The 21,636-nt window shown below is 39.5% G+C and overlaps 1 protein-coding gene across 2 annotated transcripts in view; it reads left to right on the forward strand.

The window, feature by feature from the left end:
* Nucleotides 1-21,636, forward strand: part of LOC132399781 (beta-1,4-galactosyltransferase 5-like) — a 79,130-nt gene that overhangs the window by 17,929 nt on the left and 39,565 nt on the right. The gene's annotated exons all lie outside the window — the stretch shown is intronic.

Raw genomic sequence — 21,636 nt, forward strand, 5'->3', positions numbered from 1 at the left:
TTCAACCAGATTTTTGAGAATTGATCTTCCCAACAGGAAAAGCAAGTTTTCCTTGTCCATTGTATTGGCTAATAACACACAATCCTGATTACATAGGCATTTATCTATTTATTTAATGATTTGGACTATGATGTTTTGGTACATCTTTGGTGTGAGGTAAGTTAGTACAGTAAGGAACTAGTCAGAAGGAAGACTTTAGTTCAATCCATCCGTGCTGACCTCTTTCTAAGCTAGTCCTGCTTGCCTGTGTTTGGTCCATATTCCTCTAAACCTTTTCCATTCATGTGCCTCTCCAAATGACATTTAAATGTTGTAATTGTACCTGCCTCAACTATTTCTTTTGGTGGCTTTTTCCTTATACCCACCATCCTCCATGTGAAAAAAATTCCCCTGTAGTCTCTTTTAAACTTTTCCTCTCTGACCTTAAACCTCTACCCTCTAATTTTGGACTCCCCTACCTTTTTTGGGGGGGGGGGGGACGGGGATGACGGACGGACGTTCTGTGATCATCCTTCTTAACTATGCCCCTCACAATTTTATAAACCTCTAAGGTTGCTCCAGATCTAAAAGTCCCAGCCTATTCAGTCTTAACTTGTCACTTCCTGGCAACACTCTTGTGAAATTTTTTTCTGCACCTTTGACTAATCATATCCTTCCTTCAGTGTGGTGAGTAGAACTGTACGAAGTACTCCAGGTGCAGCCTTGCCAATATCTTGTGCAACTTTAAAGTGATGTCCTACTCCTTGTACTCAACACCCATCTTATCAATATAACAGTACTCAGTGAGTTCAGAAACACTGGTTTTCTGTTTAACTGTGGAAATGAATCTATCACCATTTGTTCTAAATGTTGAATATAGACATCACAATTTGAAAAGGCAGGCAAACTTCTCAGATTCAGTTAAGCATTTTAGAAGAGAATGGTAGAGGTGAGTAATGCACATGTCAAATCAAGTAAACAATCATAAATCTGTAAGAGTGTGGCTCTTCCCTTTTGTAGATATATTTTTCATCATCTCTAATCTCAGTAGGTACTGCTTCTTTCTAAAACTATAGAATTAACTCTTCTCACTTGTTGAAGGATCCAGTGATCTTTTGAAATGGTGCTGGGGTGCCCCTTGGTTCACATTTTAGCTGTTCTGCTCTGGGAGGGTTGCCTGGAGAAGCACATACTTGACTACAGCAGTCCACTCTTTCGATGAGCTGATACATTGATACTGGACAAAGCTCTATAGTGTTCCTCACCACTGGTTCTATGCGCATTGCCACTACATAGATAATCAAAGCAGTTGTTGAGCAATTTCAATGATGTATCTAATGGATGATTGGGAACCAGCATATGCACTTGGTGACAAGCTGCATTCGTCTTTGAGATTGTGGTCAGACTTAGTTTTTTTTAAGTTTGGTTAGAGTTTAGGGATTGAGATGAGATCTAGTTGCTCCACACTCCAAAGTCCAATGATGTGGGCGGTGAAGGACATCCAGAGTCTAGGCCTCCACTCTGCTTGAGGATCAGCAGTGTGGACATGTGACAAAGGATATCCATGGATGTTGGGCTGTAGCAGGTCTGTGGGCCCAGGATTGGAGGTCTGTGTGAGCCGGAGGCACCCGGAGTTCGGTGTCCCACCAGCGGCTATTCCAGAGGTTGATGCAGCAGACTGGAGCTTGAAGATCGATCAGAAGTCCGATAACTAGAAGTCTGTCCTGGAGTTGCAGGACTGCCTGCTGGTGAGTGGGAGGAATAGGGCTTGTTTTATTTTTGTTGTTTTGTTGTTTGTTATGCTCTGTGCTGCCCTACTGAACATTGGGGGCCTGCTATGTTGACATTGGAATGTGTGGTGACACTGATGGGCTGCTTCCAGCACATCATTGGGTGTGTAAGTTAAACAACTAATTTCTTTGTACATTTCCATGTAGGTATGATACAACCATTGTCTGTTTACTTATTGAGTGACAGTGTGGGCAAGACCCCTCCTGCCCTTCGAATCACACCACTCTGTAACACCCATTTTAACCTTGGCTTAATATGGGACAACTTACAATGACCAATTAACCAGCCAACCGTATGTCTTTGGACTGTGGGAGGAAACTGGAGCACTTGATGTCATGGGGAGAGTGTGCAAACTCCTTACAGATAGCAGCAGAAATTGAACCTGGGTCACTGGTACAGGTCGCCCTTCTGTAATCCAGCACCACTGGGACCTGTGAAAATTAACAATGAGTGAAAATGCCGAATTACAGAAGGATTACATTAAGCAATAGTTAACTGCCTCATCATACCTTTAAAATACCGTGGAAATCAGTACAAGTTAGATAATAATGAAACAAATATTAAATGAGTAGCAAGTGAAATTTTAATAAAGCAATATACTGTACAGGCACAGATGAAATGAAGGGTACAGGTATATGTACAGGAATTAACTTGTACAGAAAAGATGAGCACTTCCCGCTTCTAAAGTGAGACGTTTAATATACCTTCAGGCAAAGTTAGATGTCTGCAGGTGTGGGGTTGTCAGGATCATCAACATCTTCATCTTGAAAAATGAGTGAAGCATCAGGAACTGGTGCTGAAACTGGCACAACAGTTTCTTCAACAAACTCTGCTGCTGCTTCCTCGTCTGCTGAATGTTTTCCACCGCAGACTGCATGAAATTGTAAGCTGCTTGAACCAATGAACTCAGCCTTCGCTATAGTCACACTCATAATAGACAATAGGTGCAGAAGTAGACCATTCGGCCCTTCGAGCCTGCACTCTAACCTTAGTGCTTCATGAAACACTTTTGCTTGTTACTCCACCATATTGCCAGATAGTTCAACACCTTCACTTACACGAAGATTAAACCACATTATCACCACTTTATCTAGTTCCGAACTTCTTCCATCTTTCATTGTTTTTTCTTATGCACATCTGTTTCTTTGAGCCACTATCAGCAAAAAAATATAGCAGTTTTTCTTTCTGTTTCTTTATATCGTACACTGTGGAAGAACCAATGTTGTAACACTCGCACAAGCTTTTCACTGGTACACCGCTGTCCAGTTTTTTTCCCCAAGAGGTCAGCCAAAAAAAAGACGCCCGTTTTATACATGTGTTTACCCCGAGAAAGACTACAATGACCGTGAAGCCTTGTGTGGGCAGTTATGTGTGCATGCATGTATGTGCCGATTTTTTTTTTCTCTCCAAATCGATTTTGGCTCACTGTCTTCCCTATTCCGATAAGTGAATCTACAGTGTACATACAATATTTCTACTTTATATAGGCTGTATATTTAAGATTTCATTCCTGCTTTTACTATATGTTTGTGTTATTCTCGGCTTTATGTGTTATTTGATATGATTTGGTAGGTTATTTTTTTGGGTCTGGGAACGCTCAAAAAAACTTTTCCCATATAAATTATTGGTAATTGCTTCTTCGCTTTACAACATTTTGGTTTACAAACAGTTTCATAGGAATGCTCTACTTTCAGATAGCGGGGGAAACCTGTATTCAATTATCTATTGAAATTTTTAAAACATGACAAAAATTCTTTTTAAACAACAAAATTCTCAAGAACAACTGCCATTACAGTAAACATTCAATCAGCCAATGAGAGTGTTTTACATACGCTCTGAGCCACTCATAGCCAATCACATATTAGTTCACGCTCTACCTCCCCCGTATGTGGAAGTGTTCTTGCTCCCTTGCCAATTTATTTCTCTCTGTTTTTCATCCATTATGACTGGAAAATTGCTTTCAACTTCCAGTGAGGGCAGTATATCGAAGGTGTCTAGGAAAAGCATTAGCATGGATGTGAAACTGGAAGTGATGGGGCATTTGGAAGCTGGTGAGGAAGATGCATCAATAACATTCATGGCCAGCAGAGGTTGGCTTGATAGATTTAAACAGCATTGTAACTTCCATAGTATTTGTATCTCTGGGGTGAAGCAGCTAGTGCAGACAGCAAGGCAGCCCAGGATTTTCCTGAAACACTGAAGGCTATAATTGAAAAGGATGATTATCCTCATTGTCTTCAATGTGGAGGAAACACCAGCAAGAAATCTCACTGCAGGATTCCTCAGCACTAGCACCACCATGTTCACCGTGGACCAGTTCATTAATAATGACTGACTGGGAGTGAAGCAATAAGTCAAGGAGAGGTGTTCGCGACATGATTTCCTGCTACCGAGAACTACTTCATGAGAGGAAACTTAAGAAAAGGCAGTCAAATCTCGTTGCCTATTTGAAGAAGAAGCCAAAGTTAGAGGAGGACCCACAGCATAGTCGGAATGATCACCACCTGCTTTCCTCTGCTACTGCTGTGATACATTGCTGCTCCACTGACGTACGACTTAGGCCTATTTGTGTGTTTTTTACTCCACGAGTTACTGTGTATTCATATATCTTGGGTTTGATTTTTTTAAAAAGCAGGCACACGTATATTTGCGTAATGTTATAATGACCTCGCATAATGCTGATTTACATAAGAGCTCCAGCTCCGTGGAATGCATCCTCAGCATTAAGTGGGGGCTGAGTGTATATGACTTTCTCGAGAGATAATGAAATTCTTTGTGAACTCCCCATTAACATTGTCATTGCATGGTCAATCCTGTTAAAGAAACACACCGCACAAGGAACAAGCAGCCAACCCAGTTCTGTTCTTTGCTAAAACTGAGCCATCACTATATTAGGTTATTTGCACTCTTCCATGTTAGTGCAGTTTATCTTAGTTATAACCTGGAAAAAAACTTATTTTCTGGCCCAGATATTCCATTCTTACTAAAGACAGAAGTGAGCAGTTTTCTCTTTCAGTACTACTTAAAAAAAATTAAAAAATTTGCTTCATTAGATTCTGGGACAGAATGGCTACTTTGGTCAGTATTTGGATTTCACATCTATTTCATCACTAAATGTTATTCCTCCTTTCTACTGTCTTAAGGGACAGAGTGTGTTTGAACTGTTTTTCTTTTTGTAGGGTTGTAAATCTCCCTGACCCCCAACAACTCTCAGATATGTGACCAAATCTACAGTTTTTTTTCTGAAAATGTCCATCCTTGAATTCAAGTCTGCCCCTCAATTCTGCATATTCTTGCAATATTAAAATACTTGCACACTTGGGTTGAGCTTTCATACATGAATAGTTATTTCTCAGCTGCTGAGGCCCTAACCTCTATTTCCTTCTTAAAACCTCCCAGCCATACAATTGCACTTCCAAGAAAACTCAAGTAAGCAGTTGCTTGTGAAATCAATGAATTCTTTCAGCACAGGAAGAGGGTACTTGGCCCACACTCTGTGCTAGCTCCCAGCAGTCTAATTTTTCTAACCCCATGACATTACTTTCTGTTATCTGCCTTCATCTCTTTGTGACATGGCATATTTGGTTGTTTCTACTTCCTAGAATGTTTTCCATCATTTAAAGGTGCATGTCAAAATCTTAACGGGACAGTTTAACGGGGGAGGGGAAGCAGGGACCTGTCTCATGATTCTGCCTTCTCTTACATAGTGCTTTCCCCTTACATTCCTTCTTCACCTTTCCTGCCTACCCCCTCCCTGCTTCCCCTCCCCCACCCCTTGATCTTTCCCCTTATTGGTTTTTCACCTGGCACCTACCAGCCTTCTTCCTACCATTCCCCCACCTTCTTTATAGGCCCCTGCTCTCTCCCTCTTCAGTCCTGACTGCTCGTTTCCACGGATGCTGAGAACAGAGGGGAAATTAAGAACCTGGTGGCATGGTGCGAAGACAATAACCTATCCCTCAACGTCAGCAAGACGAAGGAATTGGTTGTTGACCTCAGAAGGAGTAGCGGACTGCACAACCCCATCTACATTGGTGGTGCACGGGTGGAACAGGTCAAAAGCTTCAAGTTCCTCGGGGTGAAGATCACAAATGACCTGACTTGGTCTAACCAAGCAGAGTCCATTGCCAAGAAGGCCCACCAGCGCCTTTACTTCCTGAGAAAGCTGAAGAAATTTGGCCTGTTCCCTAAAACCCTCACTAATTTTTATAGGTGCATTGTAGAAAGCATTCTTCTAGGGTACATCACAACCTGGTATGGAAGTTGTCCTGTCCAAGACCGGAAGAAGCTGCAGAAGATCGTGAACCTAGCCCAGCACATCACACAAACCAATCTTCCATCCTTGGACTCACTTTACACCACATGCTGTCGTAGCAGTGCTGCTAGGATAATCAAGGATAAGTCCCACCCACCCAGCCAACACACTTTTTGTCCCACTTCCCTCCAGGAGAAGGTTCAGGAGCATGAAGATTTGCACGGCCAGATTTGGGAACAGCTTCTTTCCAACTGTGATAAGACTGCTGAACAGATCCGTACCTTCCAAATACCTGGACCTGACTTGCACTACCGTACTTTCCCTTTTCTATTTTCTAATTATGATTTATAATTTAAATTTTTATTATATTTACTTTGATTTGTACTTCAGGGAGTGTGAAGCGCAGAAACAAATATCACTATGATGATTGTACACTCTAGTATCAATTGTTTGGTGACAATAAAGTATTTGTATTTTGGTCTTTCCATGACAGTGATTGTTCTTGGCACATTTTTCTACAGAAGTGGTTTGCCATTGTTGCCTTCTGGGCAGTGTCTTTACAAGATGGGTGACTCCAGCTATTATCAATACTCTGCAGAGACTGTCCACCTGGTGTCCACGGTCACGTAACCAGTTGCTCCCATGGCTTCACGTGGCCCTGATCACGGGGTAAGCAGGTGCTACACTTTGCCAAAGGGTGGCCGTAGGCTGGCAGAGGGAAGGGGCGCTTTATAGCTTCTTTGGCTGAGATGTATGCCCACCCCACCACTCCTTTACATAAGCACTCATTTCAATAATTTTCTGTTAATGTTTGAAAGAAAAAAGTGTGGTATTATTTGCTGGTTTTCTTATATCAACAATGGTAATTTATTAATTGTATAATATAGTCAAAATTACCCTAATTACCAATGAAACAGTATTTAAGTAATTCTTTAATTACTCCTGTGTGTGCATACAGTATCTGTCAAGAGCACTTCTTCATTTAAGCTACTTCTTTCTAGTGAACTATTACTTCCAACTCTTGTTTTCGCTTACCTGTAAGATCAATTCTGTTGTTAATGATATACAAATGATAATAGAAAGCACAAAGTACAATCTGCGTGGTTGTTAACTGATTTTCATGGTTAATAACTTTATAAAGAATAATCTAATTTATAATTAGAATAAAACAATCTTATCACTTTATTCGTTGTTAAATTTGCTTATTCATGTATAATATTGGCAATAGCCTTATGCACATGTAAAAAAGGTTTATGTAAAATGAAAATGCTTTCAAAAATAATGAACTGAAAACCAAACATTAGTATAAAGAGCAGTAAGCAGTAAAAAACTAAATCAAATCAATATTTGGTGTGATCACACTTTACCTTTAAAACGGAATCATTTCTATTGGGTGCACTATCATGCAGTTTTATATATTAAAAAAATTGGTATGGAGGTTGTTCCAAGCATTTTGGAGAACTTGCCACAGATTTTCTGCTGACTTTGGCTGTCTCGCGTGCTTCTATCTCAACAGATTATCGGAGACAGCCTGAATGATGTTGAAATCAGGACTCTGTGGAGGCTATACTATCTGAAAGCATATAAAGAAAATCTAGGATGTCTCAGACTTCTGCATTGTACTGTGCATTCTATATACTTACTCTCCCAATTCAGTTACCGTCATCCCACATTGTAATTTGGATTAGAAATGCAACATCAACCAAAGGAAAAGCTGGCCTAATAATTAGCAGGCAGGAGAGCATTAGGCAGGATTTTGTGTTTCTAGTTTTAAGTGTCTAAGATACAAATCAGTAAAAGGCAAGTTGCTAGGAAATTGTACCATTCTGATGCAGCTGTTTTAAAACCTGATATAAAAATAAATTGACAGTTTATTTTGATTCACGCTGTCCTCTGAAAAATCATGTTTTCAAAATAAAGTTCCATTATTGCACAAACCTATTTTAACTTGCTACGAACCTTTAAACATTACTGGCGATACCTACTGCAATCTAGTTTAGAATGGAGCATAAAGTTGCCAAAAGGTAGGTAAAATTAGTTTTTTGCACTAACATTAATATTCCAAATTCTAGAGCTGGAATAAAGATTAGGTGGTCTAAAATGTTAAAAGAAAATGGAAGATTAAATGGAAACCAAGCAATACATGGTGCTTGTACAGAAATAGCCTGTAACTACTAAATTTAAAGCCAAGAGCATTCCCCAGCTCTGTTATAGTCTTTAGTGATCTCTCCTTTACCATTACACTTTGATGCTTATCATTTGTAATCTTCATTTTTCTCCGGGAGATGCACTTCATATTTCTGATTGGGTGGATAGTTGCAAAGACTTATAAATTCAGATATTTTGTGGAATACACTACCATTCAGCTGTGGTTGTTTAAAGATTGGCTTGTATTTATAAGATTTGGATCTTGAATTGAAGGGTTTATTTTACATAGATAAAGCTGAATGAGACAGCGTTCAACTGGGGTCAAGGTACAAAATATTCAAAATAGCAATCAAATGTTCAATAATAGCAGTAACGTAATTCAAAATACTGAGCAAAGAAGCATATTCACTCAAAATAAAAACATGTATATGGTCCAAGACCCTGAGCGACAATGTCCGGAAATCGATGGTACAGTCTCCTGGTGGTGTCCAGATGCATGCCATCCAGTCTTACATTCCACTGCTCAAACATGGGAGGGCAGCACCTATGGGAAAGGCCAGGCCCCAGCCGAGCTGGGTCACCACGCTGTAGCTCTCCACACCTCTCACCTGGTCTGCAGCAGCAGCAGGCAAGCACAAGGCTCGAGCCCTAGTTCTTGCTGCAGCCGATGTTACACAGCTCCATGTTGACACCAGACAAGGATTATCACTGTCCAACAGAGTCTTGTGATCGCAAGTGAAATGTCAGAGGCAATCTCCCATGGTTATACTGTACCAACTTTGATGCTTTCAGGTAGTGGGCAGTAAAACTGTCTGCAGCTGCTCCTCTAGCGTCTCAGATGTCTCCTTTGACACCTTGGCCAGCCCTTCTCTGACACCCTAAGAAGCCCTTCTCTGATCAACAAGCAGCACACTGATGGAGTAGCCATGCAGTACCCGTGTTCTTGGAGTAGAATCATCTTTGGATCATTTAAAAAAAAAACTAACTTTACAAAGAAAAAGATCATGTTTAAATATTAATCTCTTGTCAAAAACAAAATTGTTGTTTTTGGTTTTGAACTGTTTTTGCTCTTCCTTGAACAGATATGTAGATTAATTTATTAATTGCTTAGTGTACACGAAGCACAGTTGATAGTACAAATGACCTTCCTTCATGATTCGTTATTAGGCGCATAGATTGGACGAGTCATGCAGAGTTACGGAATTTTGTGCTTTGGAGGGTAAAACTACTCTTAATCAAGTATTATGCACCTGTGTTTATTGTCAGAGAGGAGGAGAAGTTATTTTCAGTCTCCACAGTGTGTATTTAACATTTCAGTCTTTTTTGAATAATCTTGTAAATCTATTGATTAGATAGACACTTCATTGATCCCAAAATAAATTAGTGTCACAGTAGCATTACAAGTGCACAGATATACAAATATTAGAAGAGAAGTAAGAAAGTATTAAAAAAAAAGTTACCTCAAACAGTTTAACAGGAGGAAGCCATCACTTCCCCAGCTGTACATTGACTCATTACAGAGCCTGATGTCTGAAGATAAGAATGCCCTCAAATAGTGCTCTTTGGAGCAGTGCATTGTTTGCTTAAATAAAGCACAAATGGTTAAATGAAAAATAAGTGAATTACATGGATTATGACATTACCATGTGCTAAGTACATGACTTACTTAAATTAAAGAACAAACTGAGATTTGCATCTCTTGGGCTCCCAACATTTCCTCCAAATTAATTTTTATGTTTTGGACTGTGGCCTTCCAGTAAGGAAGTCCGGGTTCTAGTTGCAAAAGGAGGTACAACGTTTTTGGAATTTGACTCAGACTGAGGGTAGGATTATGTTGAATGCTGAGCTGTAATAATAAAAAAACAGCATCCTGTTGTAGATATTATTATTGTCCAGGTGATCCAAGATAGAGTGGAGAGCTGTGAGACTGCATCCATTGTAGACCTATTTTGCTGATAGGCAAATTGCTGAGGGTGCAATTCCTTGCCTAGGCAGGAGTTGATTCTAGTTGTGGCCAACCTCTCAAAGCACTTCATCACAGTTAATGTAACTGCAACTGGGCGATAGTCATTGAGGCAGCTCACCCTGCTCTTCTTGAGCACTGGTATGATTAACACCCTTTTGAAGCAGGTGGGAACCTCGACTGAAGATCTATTGAACTCTCTTGCTAGTTGCTTGGCACCGATTTTCAGACTGGAAATCAATCACCTGATTCCTCCACAGCTTTTTGTTTGGGTATGTACAGTATGTTCTCAAAGGTACGTACTCATCTACACAGACCTTTCTGAAGGGGAGTGTGTAGCTTCTTTGGCCCTAACTCAGATTTGGCCATGATGCAGGCTTCAATTTATTTTCTACATGAAACCAATCTGAACTTACTTAGACAGCTGCAGTGTGTGTGTGGAGGGTGTGTGTCCTGTGGATTATTACTTCATCCACTTGTGGCAAGTAGTAGCATAGAACATTATATTAGAACATTTGGTATTCAACTGTCTGAAGTAGAATACTGCAATAGATAAACTGGTTTAAGGTAATTATGACACCACCAAACTTAAAGCGGAAACTATACTTCAGTAGACATTTCCCAGACGACTTCAATCTTGAAATTTGGCAACACAGAAATAAGAGGATGGAATCAGAGTAATACAACACAGACACAGGTCCTTTGATCCCACAGGCCCATGCCAAACATGGCAGCCTCTTTCCTAGTCCCAGTTCCCACATTTGGCCTGTTTCCCTCTAAGCCCCATTCTGTCATGTACCTGGCCAAATCCCTCAGTTGTTGCAATTGTACCCACCACAACCGCTTCCTCTGGCAGCCCATTTCAGTTACCCAGTAGCTTCTGTTTTTTTTTTGAAATGTCAATGTATCTACACCTTTCAGCTTTTCACTTCCAACCCTGGGGAGAAACACTTGGCTTTCATAAATCAAAATATCGAGTGGGATGTTATGTTGAAGTTGTATAAATGTTGGTGAGGCCTAATATGGACTACTATGACCAGAAATGCATACCTACCTACAGGAAATAAACCAGTGAGATTGAAAGAGTGCAGAGAAAATTCACAAAGACGTTACCAGGACTTAAGCTATAGGGAAAGGTTGAATAAACTGTGAACAGTATAGATAGTGTAAATACATGCAGGCCTTTTTCACTGAGGTTGGGTGAGACTAGAACTGAAGGTCAGAAATTAAGAGTGAAAGGTGAAATGTTTAAGGGGAACATGGGTGGAACTTTTTCATTCAGAAGGTTCTGAGAATGTGGAACGAGCTGTAGTGGAAGTGGTTGATGTGGGTTTGATTCCAATGTTTAAGAGAAGAAATATTGGGCGCAAGCTGATGGGACAAGGCAGAATAATAGTTGACATGGACTAGATAGGCTGAATGGCCTGTTTCTGTGCTGTAGCATTCTTTTAACTGGTCACCTGTTCATCCCCCCATGGTTTTATAAACTGAAGTCACCCATCATTCTTTTGCATCCTAAGGAATAAAGATTGAAAGGGACCAATCCTCCAGCTCCCTGGTTCAGGAAGCATCCTTGTAAATCTCTTCTGAATCAGAATTAGGTTTAATATTGCTGGTATATGTCATGACATTTGTCATTTTGTGGCAGCAGTACATTGCAATATATAGTAAAAACTATAAATTACTATAAGTATATATAAAAATGAATTAAATTAGTGCAAAAAGAGAGGGGAAAATGCTGAGGAAGTGTTTATGGGTTCATTGTCCATTGAGAAATTTCATGGTGGAGGAGGAAAAAGTATTCCTGAAATGTTGATTGTGTGTCTTAAGGCTCCTTTACCACTTCCTTGATGGTATCAATGAAAGGAGAGTATGTTCTGGGTGATGGGCATTCTTAATGACAGGTGTGACTTTGAGACATTACCTTTGAAGGCATCCTGGATGCTGGTGAGGCTAGTGCAATAATGGAGCTGGCTGAGTTTATAACTTTCTGTAGTGTTTTCTGATCCTTTGCAATGGTGCCGCCGTACCAGACGATGATGCGTCCAGTTAGAATGCTCTCCACGGTATATCTAGAAATTTGCAAGTGTCTTTGGTGACATCACTTCACCTCACACTGACAAGGAAATATAGCAGCTGCCTGGCCTTCTTTGTAATTACATCGTACGTTGAGCCCTAGATAGATCTTCAGAGATGTTGATACCCAGGAACTTGAAACTGCTTACTACGATTTCTTGATGAGGACTGATGTTTTTTCGCTCAATTTCTCCTTTCTGAAGTCCACAATCAATTTAGTGGTCTTGCCAACATTGAATGCAAAGTTTTTGTTCCAACACCACTCAACCAGCTGATTTATATTGCTCCTTATGCCTTCATGTCATCATCTGAAATTCTGCCATCTGCAAACTTTTAGATGCCGTTTGAGCTATGCTTAGCCACGCAGTTTTGGGTGTAAAGAGAGTAGAGCAGTGGGCTAAGCACACATCCCTGAGGTGTGACAGTGAGGAGAAGATACTATTTCCGGTCCACGCAGACTGTGGTCTGCTGGTGAGGAAGCCAAGTATCTAGTTGCAGAGGTGTGTTGTGCATCCTCTTCAGCTTAATATAGTCTTTCCTTATAAACAGGGTGGCTAAAACTACACAGTACTTCAAGTGCACTTTCACCAACTACTTTGTTTAACTGCATATTTGTGCATATTAATGCCCTGACTGCTGAAATTGAAAGCCAGCACACTAAACCACTCTCACCATCTTATACACTTGAGTTGTTGCTTTCTGCCTCTCTAAAAACTCTGCCTCCCATATCCAGCTCTTACTCTCTTTTTCCCTTCATATTTCCCTCTGAAGCCTGGTCATAAGCTTTTTTAGTATTCCATCGAGGGATTCATTCATACCCAAATGCCTAAAAGGCATATACACTTCCTCCTTTTTGCTTCTCAGAGCCTTGCTATACCTCAACCTTCACTGAATGCTTTTAAAAGCCTTCCACTAAACAGTCGACCCCTGGTAGATCCATCCCTAATGCTGTCAGAGTTGGCCCAGCTCCAGTTCAGGGCTTGAACCTGTGGACCTGTTCTATTTTTTTCCATAACTATTTTAAAACAAACAGAATTGTGCCTTCCCGAGTACGGGAAGGAGAAAACGGAGAACTATCGCCCTGTTAGCCTAACGTCAGTCGTGGGGAAGATGCTTGAGTCCATTATTAAGGACGAAATAGTGGCACATCTAGATGGCAGAAATAGGATTAGGCCGAGCCAGCATGGATTTACCAAGGGCAAATCATGCTTGACTAATCTGTTGGAGTTTTTTGAGGGTGTAACAAGGATGTTAGACGAGGGTAAGCCAGTAGATGTTGTGTACCTAGATTTTCAGAAGGCATTCGATAAGGTGCCACATAGGAGATTGGTGAGTAAAATCAGAGCTCATGGCATTGGGGGCAGGGTTTCAACATGGATAGAAAACTGGTTGGCAGATAGAAAGCAAAGGGTAGCAGTGAATGGGTGTTTTTCAGACTGGCTGGAGGTGACTAGTGGGGTACCACAGGGCTCTGTATTGGGACCACAGCTCTTTACGATTTATGTCAATGATTTAGATGAGGGCATTGAAAACTGTATCAGCAAGTTTGCTGACGATACTAAACTGGGTGGCAGTGTGACATGCGAAGAGGACGTTAGGAGAATACAGGGAGATTTGGATAGGCTGAGTGAGTGGGCAGATACTTGGCAGATGTCATTCAATGTGAATAAATGTGAAGTAATCCACTTTGGAAGCAGGAACAAGAGGGCAGAGTATTGTCTGAACGGTGTCGAGTTAGGTAAGGGAGAAATGCAAAGAGACCTAGGAGTCCTAGTTCACCAGTCAATGAAGGTGAATGAGCAAGTGCAACAGGCAGTGAAGAGGGCAAATGGAATGTTGGCCTTTGTTACAAGGGGAATTGAATACAAGAGCAAGGATGTTCTTTTGCATTTGTACAGGGCCCTGGTGAGACCACACCTGGAATATTGTGTACAGTTTTGGTCTCCAGGTTTAAGGAAGGACATTCTGGCAATTGAGGAAGTGCAGCATAGATTCACTAGGTTGATTCCTGGGATGGCAGGGCTGTCTTACGCAGAGAGATTGGAGAGATTGGGCTTGTACACGCTGGAATTGAGGAGATTGAGAGGGGATCTGATTGAAACGTTTAAGATAATTAAAGGATTTGATAGGATTGAGGCAGGAAATATGTTCCAGATGTTGGGAGAGTCCAGTACCAGAGGGCATGGATTGAGAATAAGAGGTCAGTTATTTAAAACAGAGTTGAGGAAGAGCTTCTTCTCCCAGAGAGTTATGGAGGTGTGGAATGCACTGCCTCGGAAGACGGTGGAGGCCAATTCTCTGGATGCTTTCAAGAAGGAGCTGGATAGATATCTGATGGATAGGGGAATCAAGGGATATGGGGACAAGGCAGGGACTGGGTATTGATAGTGAATGATCAGCCATGATCTCAGAATGGCGGTGCAGACTCGAGGGGCCGAATTGTCTACTTCTGCACCTATTGTCTATTGCCACGCATTAAAACTGTCTTAGACACACTGTACGAATTTTCTCACACCCAGCCCTTTGCACTCTGAGTGGCCTAATCAATTCTGGGAAAATTGATTTCTCCCATTAGCTCTACATACTGCTTTCACAACTTCAACACATCTGCTCCACGTGTTCGGCCGACTATTTGGAGCCTGTTAATTCTAAATTCTATTCAATTGCCTTGTGAGATAATCCATCAAGGATGCACTCTTAAAGTAGCACTGGTATCTCCTCCCTTATTAGAAAGGTAACACCTCCTCCATTCTCACTTGTTCTTCTGCCACAACTAAAGCATCAATATCCTGGAACACTTAGGCTACATCCACACTAGACCCCGGATAATTTTGAAAATGCTGGTTTCGCGTAAAAAATTATAGGCATCCACACTGAGTTTTAAAAAACATCTCTGTCCAAATTGAAACGGAGATTTTGTCGAATCTCCTCCTACTGCGCATGCGCAGGACACACTTACCAAAAACAAGTGGCATGTTTGGTGTTTTGAATCTCGCTGTGAAAGACAGTGCATGTTTGTTCAGTTACAGACTCGAAAAACTTAAACGACGGGCAGCTGTTGGCTTTTGTGCAGGAAGATTTAAAAGTAAAAAAAAACAAATAATGAAGCGTATGGAGGCAATTGCCAGGGAGTTCACGGACAGATTGACCCGGCTGACGACGAACATTGAAAAACTGACTAACTCTGTTGCATTAATAAAGCACCTTGTTAAATGTGTAAAACATGTCTGCATCAGTATTATCTTGTATTTCCATACAATGTTACATTAGGCTGTTACACATCCATTGTCAGAGAAGTACTTGCATAAATAAGTAAACCACCTTCATATGAGCAAGGACAGAAAACAAGGCAAAGTGAATACAGTATACTTATTTATTCAGTAAGTTATGGGTCAAAGTATTTGGTGAGTACATTTCTAACTCTTCTGGCTTCAGTCTCGTTGCCGTCTGTTCTGAAATTGTTAGGTTGCCTTCAAGAAAACAATGAAATGGCGCACTGCCATCTGACAGTGTTTTCAGACTTCTCCGGTTACCCCATCCACACCGATCTGCCTGAGCGGCATTTTCAAAAATACCCACCCTGGAAAGCATTTCTGAAAAGCTCCAGTTTTGGGGGACGAAAACGCCATTTTAGTGTGGATGGAGGGTAAAAACGAAGAGAAAAAGCTTCGGTTATGGATTTATCTGGCGTAGTGTGGATATAGCCTAAGCTGCCAGTCCTGCTCTTCTCTCAGCTACACTTCTACTATGGCCACAATATTCTAGAGGCAATCTCATCCTCAGTTTGTTCGCTTTACCTTTTAAGCTTTTATGCATTAGAATAGACACAAATTGAAGCAGTGATCCTGTAAATGTAAATGTGGCTATTCTGATACATGTTTCATTTATTTTGAGTACCCATCTCACTGATTTAACTCTGCTAAATTCTGCTCAAATTTAAAATAATCCTGGAGGGAAAAGCAGATCTCCCTGTCATCGGTACACAATCTCTAGCTGTTTACTCTCCCTTTTGTGAATTTTCTGCACCCAATTCAAACATCTTTGACCCTAACATCTGAGAGGTAAGACATTATATCCTGGCATCTCTTCTGTGGCCACCATCTCCTACCTGTCCCCCTCCCCTGGCACTATCAAGTATCCTGTGACTCGCACCCTGGTTGGGTGTACCCTTCTGAGCTTCACAGTGCCACAGAGGGATCACTGCAGCTCTCCTGTAAGTGATAGAATGGCTAAAGGGGAACCAGCAACAAAGTTAAACCTAGTCTGTTCTTAGCTGTGCCTTGTCATTGAAGCCCCTTTTAAGTGATGATCTGACCCCGCACACCAGGACTTTTAACTCCGCCAATTCATGCCAAAGCCTCCCACTCCAACAATGGCCACTCCATCTGACCCTTAATACGTTTCATTGGCTGCTGCTAATCAACTAAATTAGATAATCACTGATTGATTAACACTTTGAAAATGTGTCTCTTAGTGCCCTGTTCAAGGAAACTCATCAAGTACTGAGATCTACCTCTTAACCACTTCATCTTTCTCCATGTCCTTGATCCTGTAAAGGGACACTCCTTGGGCAAACAATTAGAGTCATTAAACTATTTTAAAGAAGGCAAACAAAGCAAATTTATAAGGTGAAAGGCTCAAAAAAGATGAATGGATTAAAGAAATTCAGTAGGTCAGGCAGCACCTATGAAGAGAAAATTATTATTTCAGGTCAATGGCTTTTTTGTAAGAAATTATGTAACATTGATGGTCATTTCTGCAGACACTGGCTGGACTGGGTGAGACAGTGAATAAAAATGAGCAGTTTTAGAAAAGTGGCCAAAATTGTGAATGAATATGGGAAAAAATTAAAAGGAAAAATGACCACGTATTTTACGAATGTTGGCTTGAGATAAGTTTTGTTTAAAGCATTATTCCACATTATCATAAAGTAATAAAATAAAAAATGGCTGAAATACACTGCAGGTTGGGCAGCATTTTTGGAGAGAGAAATACAATTAATATTTCAGAGTTGTGACCATTCAGAATATAGTTGAAATATTTAGTTTCTCTCTCTGTAAGTATCTGACTTAGAATGTATTTTCAGAATTTTCTGCTTTATTTCACAACTTCCTGCATTTGTAGTATTTTAGGGCACCTGCAGCAGGAGATCAGTTTAATACTACCTGCTATGTTCTGATGAAGACATTCTTGAGATAAACTGGACCAGATGCAATGCTGGAGTTTGAAGACTTATTCCTAGTTTGTGATTTCGGGCATCTAGATTGGAATCATTACACCATCTTTCTCTCATTGATCACACTTGAGTTGAGAACATTGTCAAGCAATGTTCAATCTTTAAACAATCCTTTTGGCAAAATGTTCCATCTCCTTCAACAAACTATGTAATAAATAAATTTCTCATCAATTCTCCCTATGGTAAACTTAGATTATTGGAGATAGGAAATTTAATCTCTTCAATCTGATATACCATCTCATCTCTATTTATTTGTAATGAACAACTTGCATTTTATTTCCCTCAGCATTTTCTGTTCCATAGATAACAAAACTGGGTGATTTCTGCAACTCATATGGACAAGTCTTTGTGATTGTTGACACGGGGTTCAAGCTAATATGAAGTTTGCTCCCTAGTTTGGCTGCACACATAGTTGAAGGGAGAGGTTTGAAACGTACTAATTTGCAAAGCTGTTTTGAAAACCATGCAAATGGAAAAAGGATCTAGTGCTTTCTTAGTGTATATGAGAAGTAAACTCTTCTCAGACTTCCATCAGTGTTAGGTATCAATTTTTACAGGCTAAAATTGATACCTGTACCCAGCTGGAAGCTCGAGAAGTGCTTATTCGTCATACAAGTGGACTTGGTCATGCTAATATATGCACAGGAAACCATCTTGTTTGACTATAAACAACACACACAAAATGTTGGAACACAGGACTCAAGTCCTGACGAAGGATCTTGGCCCGAAACTTCAACAGTGCTTTTCTTTATAGATGCTGCCTGGCCTGCTGTGTTCCACCAGCATTTTGTGTGTTGTTGTTTGAATTTCCAGCATTTGCAGATTTCCCTGTGTTTGTTGTTTGATTATAATTTTATAGCAATATGAAGGTAATTTTTCAAAATTTCTAGATGTTTACAGCATCTTGGAGCAGATTTAAGGTAGCTTATTCAAGTGATTACTATCTACATATGTCAAGCTGCTTGTAATTTTATGAATTTCTGTGTTCATATGTAAAGGCATCTGCGTAAGAGAAATCTGTCATCTCTGTAATACTCTTATTTGGAGCGCTATATTTTGGTTTTCATTCTGCAATTCTTGACCTGCACAACCAAAAAATTCCTATCCTGGATTAAGACAATTTCTGATTGACCTTGAGATGGTGTGAGCCAGTTGATTTGGAAGCACTCTGTGCCAAGTGAGCATGACTGGTGTCCTATTTCACAGCTTCCAAACAGTACATGCACAAAGTGCCAGACATTGACGCTGAAGGAAATGACAAGTTGCTGTCATCTGAATGTCAGATGACCATAACCAAAATGGAAATGGGAAGATGTGGAGAATGAGTTGAAGGAACACGGAGGGCTTTATTTTGAAAACTACTTTGGGAGATAAATTTGTTAGCATTTATTAAGTGTGTAAAACTTAATTTTCTCTTCAGTTTCCTCCTTGGCACTTTGTTTTATTAAATGCAGTATTTGTGCTGCTTGAAGTCACTGACATAATTTTCAGAAATCATGATTACCAGAATTTTCCTGATTAATCTTGCCTTTATCTTTTTTCAAAAAAAGACCAGGATTTTGTTAATAAAACATGCAAGAGTCATTTATTTGCTTAACAAAAGCCTCAGCTCTTACATTTATTTGGTCATGTATTTGCTCAGAAAGCTTATGGGGAAATTGCATGATTAGGAAAAATTGATGGAAATGCTTAAAGTGTGGGAATACATTCAGGTATTGAATAAAAATGTAAGTTTATTTGTTTAGAATGTGTTTATTGTCAATATTTTCTGTACTACCTCAAGTTTACAATTTTCTAGAAATGAGTCACATTTGAAAGGTTGTATTATGTGTAGAAAAGGCATTTATAATTGTAAAGCAATGAGATGACACAAAGTCCCCAGATCAATCCACATTCTGGTATTAAAGTTTCTCAACTAAAATTGATATCTCTGTTGGAAATATCTGTGGTCTACATGGAATCTTTCACTTTCTCATGATCTTCAAAAGTATTCCACACTGAGTAAAAATTAAGAATTACAAATTGATAGAAAAAATGCTTCATCTAACAGTGGTTCATTTGTTTTCATACACAATTTTTGTCTATTTTTGTTTCATTAACAGTAAGGTTTTACCTGATTACCACACTTGAAAATTTACAGATGGTGTTTTAGCTTTTTGATATAACTCACACCTGTCACGTGATGGATTTTAATCTGAAGTCATAAATTTTCAATTCTGTGAGATTTCCCACTAGCTTGAAAGTGAATCATATATAGTGATTAATTGGTGAGCACACATTGGGGAAAAACCCTAATCGTATCACAAGTTATATGCATCTTGTAATTTTTAATATGCACACACATATACACCGACATAAATTTTTCAAGCTTAGCCATTTGGAAACAGTAAATTGTTTAAAAGATTTAGCTCCTCTGCCTCAACTAGTTTATTTGTTAAACTCCAAGTGAGCTAATCAAGTTTGATTCATGAAATGTACTTTATTAAATTACCTTAGCCTGGTTAAAAACCAGGAAGAATTGTAGTCTTTAGATTAGAGAAATGAGAAAGCTGTCAAAGAAAATCAGAATGTAGTACTAATAATGAACTACTAAACTACAGTAAGGGTTAAAGTTAACATTGTAATGGACAGACAAGGATGAAACAGTTGTAAGAGGTGGTATTGTGAAGGTGGCATACAACATTCTAGTGAATGAAAAGAAATTTATATAAATCCAGTTAATCAATGGTGCATGGCTTCTGTCTCACCTGTAGTTCTCAGCCCGGACCTGTGTTTACTGTTTTAGCAAACTGACATATCCCTCAACATTTAGTTTAAGCTGTTTCTAAGGATCACCAATCGAGGTAAAAGACTTGCTATTTGAACAATCCAATTAATTGCACTCCACTGTTTTTGCCCTAGTGCTGAAAATGTTCTCTCTTTCAGTTAAATATCCATTGAATCTCTGTGCAGTTATTTCTGACAGTGTTCAAGATTGTGATTTGCTGTTTATTTTGGAGATTTTTTTTATTCCCTCCCTGAATATTTTGAGATTATTGTAAATCTCTAACCTCTGGTTACTGGCATGCCTCCCAATGGAAACCCTTTATCTATACCAGAAGTGCCAAGTTTTGACACCATTCTCTTCCTATGGTCCCAAAAAAATCCACTTCTGTTTTTCTTTTTACACCACTTATCCTCACTTCTGATGCGCAGAATCCCACAGCACTCTGGCTGTGACTTGGCCAATGATCTTTACCATAAGTCGTATTCATTATTTGTTTTACTGCATCAGTTTGTGGAGTTGGGCAATACATGATGTTGCAGGAAACTTAGAAACCTGTTTCTCAAGGTTGAAGGTGTCAAAAGCTGAATTCATTTGACCATATTTTCAATCTTTATACAATCTTATCAGTCTAAAACCATGCATTACAATAAAAGCTATGTAAATTTGATAATATTCAGCTTTTCAAACATAAAGCATAATTAAACTCTTCTTGAGCTTCCAGATGGGTACAATTATCTATTATAACCAATGTTTCAATGACAAACTGCTGTTTTCATCAGGGAAGATGCAGAGTTTGTCATCGAAACATTGGTTATGATCCTTACATATACCTGGTTGGAAGCCCAAGAGAGTTTATTTCTTATATACACCGAGAAAACACGAGATGTTTTTATCAACAAGCATAATTACATTGTAACATTGGAGTCTATCAGCTACTTGGAGAAGGACTTATTTTAGGCTTGCAGTGTGAACTGTTAAGTGTAGTAAAAGAGAACCTTTGAGCCTCGCTGCCAGTTCTGATCTGTTATGATCTTTTAATCAGTCTTCTATTGATCTCTTCACCAAATGACAACAGATGGGAAGTCTGAAAGTGGTCAGATATATCATTGTTTTTTTTAGCAGAATTGTGTAGTAATTTTACTGTATCTCGAGCCTCTTGAGCTACTTTTCTGTATCTCTGCTTAGCAGTTCCTGGTGGTCTCCTTTACCATCATGCAATTAGAACATGAAATTTGTTTGGTAAAGTGGAGATATTCCCATTCGATGCAATTCATCAATCTGAGACCAGGAATGTGAGATTTGAATTTTGAATCTGTAATATCTGAATTTTTTTAAAATTTAAATTTACATTAGTGTTTGCATTTTCTGATTTATTTGATTAATCTAAAGATCTAGGATATTACTAAAGGTACTTGCTAATC

The sequence above is a fragment of the Hypanus sabinus genome, chromosome 9 (assembly GCF_030144855.1).
Source record: "Hypanus sabinus isolate sHypSab1 chromosome 9, sHypSab1.hap1, whole genome shotgun sequence".
Classification (NCBI taxonomy): domain Eukaryota; kingdom Metazoa; phylum Chordata; class Chondrichthyes; order Myliobatiformes; family Dasyatidae; genus Hypanus; species Hypanus sabinus.